Raw genomic sequence first — 10773 nt, forward strand, 5'->3', positions numbered from 1 at the left:
CACGTCTTTATATTAGCGATTATACTCCATAAATACTAGTACAGTACAGTATGATTAAATACCCTTAAAATGAGGTACTTCATCGTTTACCCGCTAGATGGCGATCCTGTAAATAGCACCGCTTTCACTCAAAAGTTGTGAGTGGAAATGAGCTGAGTGCCAAAGTTTATCTCTGTAAAATAACAGATTGTAAAAGCTCGATTCATTTTCTCTTTATTTTAGTGCTGTTGTCTTCTATTATCTTCTCGTTTTTCATTGAAGGCGATGCATGCGCTTAGCCTGTTATCACTTGCATACCAGCAAGAGGTTGACCTTTCATCTGAATGTCATGCCGGTTTACAGAGTAAATGGCTGCGCAAGATTATTTGAAAATGAAAAATAGTCACATGAACTACTTGTATAACCTTGTGTGCAAGCTTCTTCATATTGTTTTCTGATGGGTTGCTTGATGTATTCTGTATGCTTGATGTATGTTGTGACTTTACCATAAAATTGATGATTTCATTGGTGTTTATTTTGAAATGTGGTACACAATAACTACATGAACCAATTCCCCTATTTCCTAAGCACTTATTCAAATTTGCTGCCGATCCAGATCAATGTGTGAATTCATGGGCGTAGGTTTGCATTGGGTCAATAGGGACATAACATTACCAACTCAAATTCTTTCCACCAACCTTTAAGCAACCTTATATGCATTATGATGATTTCAGCTATACAGGTAATTTAGATTGTCTTCCTATATGTTGTAAGGATAGAATTCACCCTACCATTATTAAGTGAAATATTTTCATTATGTTCAAACTTATATTTACCCCTATTCACTTATTAAATGCGCCGGTCCATTTTTTTCTTCCCTCAAATGCACATTTGATTGGCTTATGACTTGATCCACCCCTGACATATGCACACTCACGCAGCCCTGACAGAAATAAAGGTCGACAACATACCGCATCCTCCGCCCCCTTCCAAGAGAAGGGAGATTAGAAGTTTTTTTTTCGGTCAGCAGCAGCCACTGTAAGTAATTTAGAAAGACACCAATTTTGTGGAGGTGGGAAACACACCACTAATGTTGCTACTGAAAGTCCGACCTGCATTAGAGTTAGCATAGCATTAAACTGTGAACTTGCTAACCTGCAAAACTCAAGTAGGAAGCTGCTTTGAGAGAAGTGTCCTATTGTTAGGGTTTTCTACTGTTAATGTTAATTTAACTGTGAGAAATGCAGTGTATTCTGCTGGAAACTATAGAACCAGAAAAAGTGAGCAAGACATACAGTGGGGCAAATAAGTATTTAGTCAACCACCAATATTGCAAGTTCTCCTACTTGAAAAGATTAGAGAGGCCTGTAATTGTCAACATGGGTAAACCTCAACCATGGGAGACAGAATGTGTGTGTGTGTGTGTGTGGGGGGGGGGGGAATCTGAAAATCACATTGTTTGATTTTTAAAGAATTTATTTCCAAATTAGAGTGGAAAAAAGGTATTTGGTCACCTACAAACAAGATTTCTGGCAGTCAAAGAGGTCTGACTTCTTCTAACAAGGTCTAACGAGGCTCCACTCGTTACCTGTATTAATGGCACCTATTTTAACTCATTATCAGTATAAAAGACACCTGTCCACAACCTCTGTCAGTCACACTCCAAACGCCACTATGGCCAACGAGCTGTCGAAGGCAGGGCCGGCCAGGCCACTTGGGAGCCCTAAGCAAAATAATGCCAAGGGGCCCATATTTTTGTATAATGTATTAAAATTGTAACTTAATATGCATCTTTCTTGATTCTTGATCTCATAACTATGTACACAACATTGCCAAGCATTACCTTGAATTGTACATATGGGGAAATCATCATTTTGTGAAGAGGACGGCACTCCACCTCCAATTCCAAGATACTTCTCAATAGCTCATTTGAATTATCCAAAGTAATAAATATGATTACATGGAACAAAATTTAGCCCAGAAAAATATTCGTCAACAAAAACGTGTACTGTGGGGAGTGCGCAACTAATTAAGTCGATTCACCATAGGCTGAGACATGACATATACTTGATAATAATGTCCGATATACTGTAAATGAAACGACTACACTAGGACAGTTAATTTTGTCCAGGGTTTTGCCGACTATTTTTTATACCTGTGCACACTTCGTTTAAGATGCGTTTAGTTTAGCAGTAATGTCTGGGGAAAAAAAACTGATCGCGCGCCTCTTTGACTGGGGGTACAACGCAGGTCGCCGTTATTAACAACACTGGAGACGAGCTCTGTAAAAAACGCTCATCTCCACCTCATCCGCGATGGGAGGACCCCAAATGGGAACTGAATTGAAGCATATTATTGAGACGTAGTTTGAACGTTCAAGAAAAATGTGTGGAAAAGAAAAGAGCAGCAATGCCACGTCGTGATCGTCCGCCTCCATTGTTTACGATGCTGTCATGCCGCACTAAAAACAGCGACGGCATGACGTCCCTTGCTCAGTATCCGAATGTTGTACAATGACAGCAGTCCATATTAGGCGGCGAGCAGGCGGCGGGTAACATTACCCGCCTACATTAACCGTCTAACAACTAATCCATACTAGTGTAGCCGACATGTGGTATAGTCCCAAGTGATTACACGTTTAAGGCAATTATCCGTCCTAGTGTAGACGTAGCCTATATCTACGCTCTCCAGTCCAAATGCATATTATGCCAATATTTCGTTTGACTACAATCAGCGGAAGCCGTACATTTGCCGTTGTCGACAGGTGACAACTTACTTAGCTTTACTTGATTAGCTCCGGTGTTCGGCCATTCCTTACTACGCGGCGAAAAGTCTACACAATGCTCAGGGCGCTTGCGCATGCATCCACACGCATGCGCACATCGGTTAGAAGCGGCGAGTACTCACTATTTTTGTTTTTATTTAGTTATTTAGAACCTTTTCACTGCCTCAAAGATACTTTTTGCATGTATTACCCTCTCATACTTTTAACCATTGTGTTTTTTTGTGTTAGCTTTGAAGATGTTGACCACATTAGTCACGTAGCGTATTTAAACCGTCCTTATTTGATATAACTACATTTAAGTATTTTCTGCAGGCATTTTTTAGTACGTTATTCCTGTATGCATCTAAACAAAACAAGTTTAGAGCGCACGGTAGTACTTTAGGTGTCAAATTCGACTAATGTAGGACGTTTCGCCGATGTAGGATATTTTGGCAGAACACCGGGCCTTCGCCCTGCGGCTAATGGCAATTATCAGTACGACATATTGACAAGCTCAGCTGACAACAATGTTCAAGTCAGAGTGTCTTGCACAACAACAACAACATCAACAAAATGCTCTATTACCTTGATACTGTTGTTTCTTTTCTTCTCCGATTTTCTTCTTCTGTCGTTTCTCTGCTCCAGAATAAATTCTCTTCCCATATTCGTGCATCTATTTTCCAAGCAAGTTTGAGCACCAATCATGGCAAAGCAGGTTCAAGGTCACTCCCCAGGTTGCCAGATTGTAATGACAAGAAAATGAATGTTTGCATAGATAAACAGCAATGCTCACCACATTATTCACGATGCTCTCTATTAACGTATAAAATGAGGCTGCCAGATTGGGGGCCCCCTAGTGGTGGCCCTAAGCAGCTGCATAGTCTGCGTATAGGCTGGCCGGCCTTGGTCGAAGGACACTAGAGACAAAATTGTAGACCTGCACCAGGTTGTGAAGACTGAATCTGCAGTAGGTAAAATGCTTGGTGTAAAGAAATCAACTGTGGGAGCAATTATTAGAAAATGGAAGACATACAAGACCACTGATAATCTCCCTCGATCTGGGGCTCCATGCAAAATCTTACCCCGTGGCGTCAAAATGATAACAAGAACGGTGAGTAAAAATCCAAGAACCACACAGGGGGACCTAGTGAATGACCTACAGAGAGCTGGGAGCACAGCAACAAAGGCTACTATCAGTAACACAATGCGCCGCCAGGGACTCAAATCCTGCACTGCCAGACGTGTCCCCCTGCTGAAACCAGTACACGTCCAGGCCCGTCGCTAGAGAGCATTTGGATGATCCAGAAGAGGACTGGGAGAATGTGTTATCGTCAGATGAAACCAAAATAGAACTTTTTGGTAGAAAAACAGGTTCTCGTGTTTGGAGGAGAAAGAATACTGATTTGCATCCGAAGAACACCATAACCACTGGAAAGCATGGGGGTGGAAACATCATGCTTTGGGGCTGTTTTTCTGCAAAGGGACTAGGACGACTGAGCTGTGTAAAGGAAAGAATGAATGGGGCCGTGTATCGAGAGATTTCAAGTGAAAATCTCCTTCCATCAGCAAGGGCATTGAGGATGAGATGTGGCTGGATCTTTCAGCATGACAATGATCCCAAACACACAGCCAGGGCAACAAAGGAGTGGCTTCGTAAGAAGCATTTCAAGGTCCTGGAGTGGCCTAGCCAGTCTCCAGATCTCAACCCCATAGAAATTCTGTGGAGGGAGTTGAAAGTCCGTGCTGCCCAAAGACAGCCCCAAAACATCACTGCTCTAGTGGAGATCTGCATAGAGTAATGGGCCAAAATACCAGCAACAGTGTGTGAAAAGCTTGTGAAGAGTGAGAGAAAACGTTTGGCCTCCGTTATTGCCAGCAAAAGGTACATAACAAAGTATTGAGATGAACTTTTGGTATTGACCAAATACTTATTTTCCACCATGATTTGCAAATAGATTCTTTAAAAATCAAACAATGCGATTTTCTGTTTTTTTTTCCACATTCCGTCTCTCATGGTTGAGGTTTACCCATGTTGACAATTGCAGACCTCTAATATTTTCAAGTGGGAGAACTTGCACAATTAGTAGTTGACTAAATACTTATTTGCCTCACTGTACAACATATCCATAATTGACTATATACATTTTTTTTAATGGGGGGGGGGGGGGGTCTGAGCTACCCACACTAACGTTGCGATCGACTGGTCGATCGTGATTGACGTAATGAGCACCCCTGATTTAGCATAGCAATTAATTAGGTTCATATTTTGAACTTTGTGCTTCTTCTGTCTCTCTCTCCTCTGTTTTCTTCTGTCCCCCAATAACTTCTTCCTGTTCACTTCTTTTTCCTAATAATCGAGGCACGTTAAATGATCACAGTGGGAGTATGTCATACTCCCATGTGATATATTAAAACTTCAAACCAATTGGACACTCTGACTTCCATTCTCCTTGTCAATCAGCTGAACAGGACAGGTAAAAATGAATAAGTAAATAATAATAATTAAGTTCATATTTGTGAGAAATATAGCCCTGACCCCTGTTCACCCAATCTTTTCGGTTTTATTAATGTCCCATCCCGAGGAAAAAGTGTACATGCAGGTTATGCTGTTATATCGTCCCTACTAATGTTGAGACCAAACCTATACCCTGGTGTGAAATGTTTTCGTTTTTTTCTGACATTTAAATAAATATTGCTAAAATGGCAATGTTCACTTGTTATGTTTTTAATTTTAGTTCAATACCGTTTCGTCCTCTAAACCACTAAATTCATCTACTATGTTTTTACCCCATCTCTCACTTATACACCCACTCATACAGTACGCCACGTCTGGAAACACATTACTGTTTGAAATGGGGCCAAAGCCTCCGTCAGTCTCCTGCGGGTGCAGTATGAGTATGTTCAGGAGTATGTGGAGACTTGTGTTGAGGGGGAATTCAGTATAACTGGGTCACCTTATTGCAGCGTTCAACACCAAACAACCACATCAACACACACCCACAGTCACTCATACTCTACCTTATTCATCCCACTACGACCAGTGTTACGTATGGCACCAGGATACACACTCACTCTCAAATGGACACTTTCCCCAAAGTGCTAGTGCTTTAGGGACAAGCAAAATGAGTACAAACCTGTTTTAATCCCATCATGTTTCTCAGCTCCTCATTCTTGACCTCTAAGGACTCCCACTGAGCTTGTTTGAAGAACCTGTGAGGTCTTGGGAGTCATGTTGCTGCCTGTGTTACACTGCCTCAGTATGTTTTTTCTCCTCTAAACCCCCATGAATTCATGAAATATACGTATGTGCACTTCAGTGACCTGCAAAAGCACTCTGATATTTAATTTGACACTTTCTCTGCAGGGAGAGCAGGACATAGAAGCAGTACTTTTTGCTGTCTTCATTGGACTCTTCTTTGCATTCACAGCAGAGAAGAGGAATGCCCTCCCACGTGGCGCAGAGAACATCTGTTGATAACAAGTAAAGGCCTGAGAACAACAGATGAGAACAGTGTTTTGGTTAAGTGAGAAAGAACAAGAAACGATGGTGAAACAGAGGAGGGCCTATCTATACTAAACAACAGAAGAGGCATACCCTCTCCTGCAAGGAGTGAGTATTCTCAGGTGCACACATTCACTTGCACACAAGCAGCAAATATAATGACAATATTAATAAGAAAATACACATCTTATTTAGATTATGTAGGTTTTTAGTCCACCCTGCCTGAAATTAATACACATTTGTAAAATGCAGCACATTTAACTTCACTCTACAAATCTTTCTTTTAATAACCCTTTCAAGTCTGATTTTTGATTTTTATTATCATTTCTAACCGTTACAGGGCACTATTTGCCCCTCCCAGTCAAAATAAATTGGACGTCTTGCGCTGTCAATGGCACTGAAACGTGAACGATCACAGCGAGTCTTACCGTTTTAAATACACTGTTGGCCAAAAGTATTGGCACCCCTGCAATTCTGTCGGATAATGTTCAATTTCTCCCAGAAAATGATTGCAATTACAAATGCTTTGGTAGTAATATCTTCATTTATTTTGCTTGCAATGAAAAAACACAAAAGAGATTGATTTTTAAAAAAAAATCATTATCATTTTACATAAAACTCCAAAAATGGGTCTTACAAAAGTATTGGCACCCTCAGTCTAATACTTGGGAGCACAACCTTTAGACAAAATAACTGCGAACAACTGCTTCCGGTATCTGTCGCTGAGTTTCTTACAATGCTCTGCTGGAATTTTAGACCATTCTTCTTTGGCCAACTGCTCCAGGTCTCTGAGGTTTGAAGGGTGCCTTCTCCAAACTGCCATTTTCAGATCTCTTCACAGGTGTTCTATTGGATTTAGGTTTGGACTCATTGCTAGCCATTTTAGAAGTCTGCAGTGCTTTCTCTCAAATCATTTTCTAGTGCTTTTTGAAGTGTGTTTTGGGTCATTGTCCTGCTGAAAGACCCATAACCTCTGAGGGAGACCCAGCTTTCTCACACTGGGCCCTACATTATGCTGCAAAATTTGTTGGTAGTCTTCAGACTTCATAATGCCATGCACACGGCCAAGCATTCCAGTGCCAGAGGGAGCAAAGCAACCCCAAAACATCAGGGAACTTCTGCCATTTTTTAATGTGGGAACCGTGTTCTTTTCTTTGAAGGCGTTGGGTTTTTCCACTGTAAACTCTTATGTTGATGCTTTTTTTCCAAAATGCTCTGCTTTTGTCTCATCTGACCAGAGAACATCCTTGCAAAACGTTTTTGGCTTTCTCAGGTAAGTTTTGGCAAACTCCAGCCTGGCTTTTTTATGTCTCTGGGTCAGATGTGGGGTCTTTCACGGTATCCTACCATAGAGTCCCTTTTCATTCAGACGCCGATGGATAGTACGGGTTGACACTGTTGTACCCTCGGACTGCAGGACAGCTTGAACTTGTTTGGATGTTATTCGAGGTTCTTTATCCACCATCCGCACACTCTTTCGTTGAAATCTCTCGTCAATTTTTCTTTTCCGTCCACATCTAGGGAGGTTGGCCACAGTGCCATGAGCTCTACACTTATTGATGACACTGCGCACGATAGACACAGGAACATTCAGGTCTTTGGAGATGTACTTGTAGCCTTGAGATTGCCCATGCTTCCTCACAATTTTGCTTCTCAAGTCCTCAGACAGTTCTTTCTTTTAGAGGTTGAGTCAACTTGAATCCATTTTAACTGGCTGCACGTGTGATTTAGTTATTGCCACCACCTGTTATGTGCCACAGGTAAGTAACAGGTGCTGTTAATTACACAAATTAGAGAAGCATCATATGATTTTTCAAAGGGTACCAATACTTTTGTCCGGCCCATTTTTGGAGTTTTGTGTAAAATGATTTGAAAATAATTTAATGTTTTTCCCATTCTCTATTGTGTTTTTTCATTGCAAGCAAAATAAACGAAGATATTACTACCAAAGCATTTGTAATTGCAATCATTTTCTGGGAAAAATGAGCACTATATGACAGACAGTATTCAGTTCAAGCAAGCTATAATTACTCACTTATAGCCCGAGAGTATCTATTATCCTATTATTTTTTCAATTTTTTTTTTTTTTTAATTTTGTTTTAATACATATTTTTATACTGGAGTGCTACGTCAAATTTCGTTGTTGACAACGTTCTTACTGACAATGACAATAAAGTTATTAGCTATTCTCTGCTCTGCTCTGCTCTGCTCTGCTCTGCTCTGCTCTGCTCTTCTCTTCTCTTCTCTTCTCTTCTATTTTATTTGCAGGGATGTCAATACTTTTGGCCAGCATTGTAAATTAGATGTCTATCACCATCAATGGCTATCACCATCAATGGCAAACAATGAGTTGAATACTATTATATAAAGAGGAGTGCAAGAGCAGAAACTGCTTTTTCAGTCGTTGTCTGTGTTTTCCGCCATATACTGTACATACCAGAGGTTGCGCTAGACATTTTCGTTGTCTGTCATTTTGACTGACAGGGTCATAAAAATCCGGTCATAGTCTATTTTTACCCGTCACTTAAATTTTTTAAATGATAATGATGACATATTCAATAGTATTTAGTTTTCATTCATTTTTAATTAATATTGTAACACTTGCTTGGCAGCGAAAAATTAGACACGGAAGTCGTGGTATTTTTCTCCTTTTACTCTGCTTACCAACAACTCCGCCCCCATAGAAAAAGAGGCAACAATATAGACCCCAATCACCAACGTCACACAACGATCTTAATTGTGGTTGTCAGCCCAAAATCTTCTAAATATATATTAAATGCATCTTACCAGATATAAAAAGACTACTACATAGTCTGTGGTGATCGTTTGGTGCCCAGATTTCTTGTCGAATTACAGCAGTCCATCTCGCTCTCATCTCGGGTCTCTCAGAATACGGTAGAACTTCAAGTCTCTCCATCTATCTTCTCTGTTACAGCAACCAACCGCCACACACGCCTTCACCATTTTGATTATTAATATTAACGAGCAGAAAAACACGCCGTAATAGGAGGCATGTACGTAGCGGTAATGTGTAAATATGACGAGCTGACACACAATATGGCAGCTCCGGTCAGGGGCGGAGTTGTGACGTCATGTGATTGGGTGATTGGATGACGCGCTGGCACACCGGGTGCACCAATAAGAACCTCGCGTTGATGTGTCAATCACGGTGCCGCCGCCAGACCCCGGTGACGCTACAATATTCTGACAGAAGAGCCAACGACGTCATGCATTAAGAGAGACAATAGCTAATATGCTGACTCGCCACCCTGTTGTCTGGGGTGTGAATTGCAACCTGTCAAAATGACGGACGGATTTCAGTTTTTTCCGTCACCGTTTTAAAAAACCGGTCAACGACGGAAAATATCCGGTTAACGTGACCCCTGGTACATACATATATATACATATATGTATTTATATGTGTATATGGCGGAACTATTTTTTTTTTTACCCTGGAAACCCCCGTTTACAGACATCACGCAACCGCTTTTGTTTTAACCCAACCATAAATCGAAGGTAATGAATTATGTTTATTATTCAAAATGTCTATCATTTTTAGCTTAAAATCATTAAATGACGTCTCATATGTCTGGGATTTCTGCATCGCATTTTCAAAAATGCCATCCTGTTCAAAATTTTTCTTCCCCCAGAAAATTGAGATTTTAAGCTTTCCAATGATATACTGGACTGTCTCAGAAAATTAGAATACACAATATTCTAATTTTTTGAGACAGTCCTGTGTATATATACAGGACTGTCTCAGGAAATTAGAATACACAATATTCTAATTTCCTGAGACAGTCAGGAAATTAGAATATTGTGTATTCTAATTTCCTGAGACAGTCCAGTATCTCACATGCATATCGGACAATTTTGAAAGTTGGACAAATTGGGGGTCTCAGAGTCACCTGAGTGTTTTCCACCATATATTTATACTTGAGTGCCTGGAAAAACCCGAGACTTGAGGAAACAATTGTTAATCTTTTTAGCGCAATGTGATGTATATTTTAATCTGTACAATTCATTAAAAAAAAAAATTCAGGGGGCAAGTAAAATAAGCAACTGTGATAATATGGTTGGACAAGTTTGCACACCCTCTTATAACTGGAGATGTAGCTGTTTTCAAAATTGACCAATCACATTCCAGTTCATGTGAAATATGGAATCTAAAAACTCATGCCGTAATGTAAAGTGCCTCAGACTAACCCCAAATACTGGTAGTCTGTCATAGCCTGCTTTTCCTGATATTTCTGTTGCCACATCTGACATAACAAACCTGGCCAGCAGCTTAGACGTAATTCCAAATGGTACTTGAAAGCTTTGTAATGTCAGGAAAAGACTATTTGAAAAGTAATTATTTTTAGGGAATTAATCAAAGGAATTTTGAATGGAGGAAATTTTGTGCTGTTTGATCCTGAAAACAGCTGCACCTCAAGTTATAACACAATGGCGACTACAATATCTCAATTGGTCATTTTTACCTCCCCACTTTTTAAAATGTGTTGAATAGGTTAGAGAATGATCAAAT

This window comes from Corythoichthys intestinalis, chromosome 8, assembly GCF_030265065.1.
Source record: "Corythoichthys intestinalis isolate RoL2023-P3 chromosome 8, ASM3026506v1, whole genome shotgun sequence".
NCBI lineage: Eukaryota > Metazoa > Chordata > Actinopteri > Syngnathiformes > Syngnathidae > Corythoichthys > Corythoichthys intestinalis.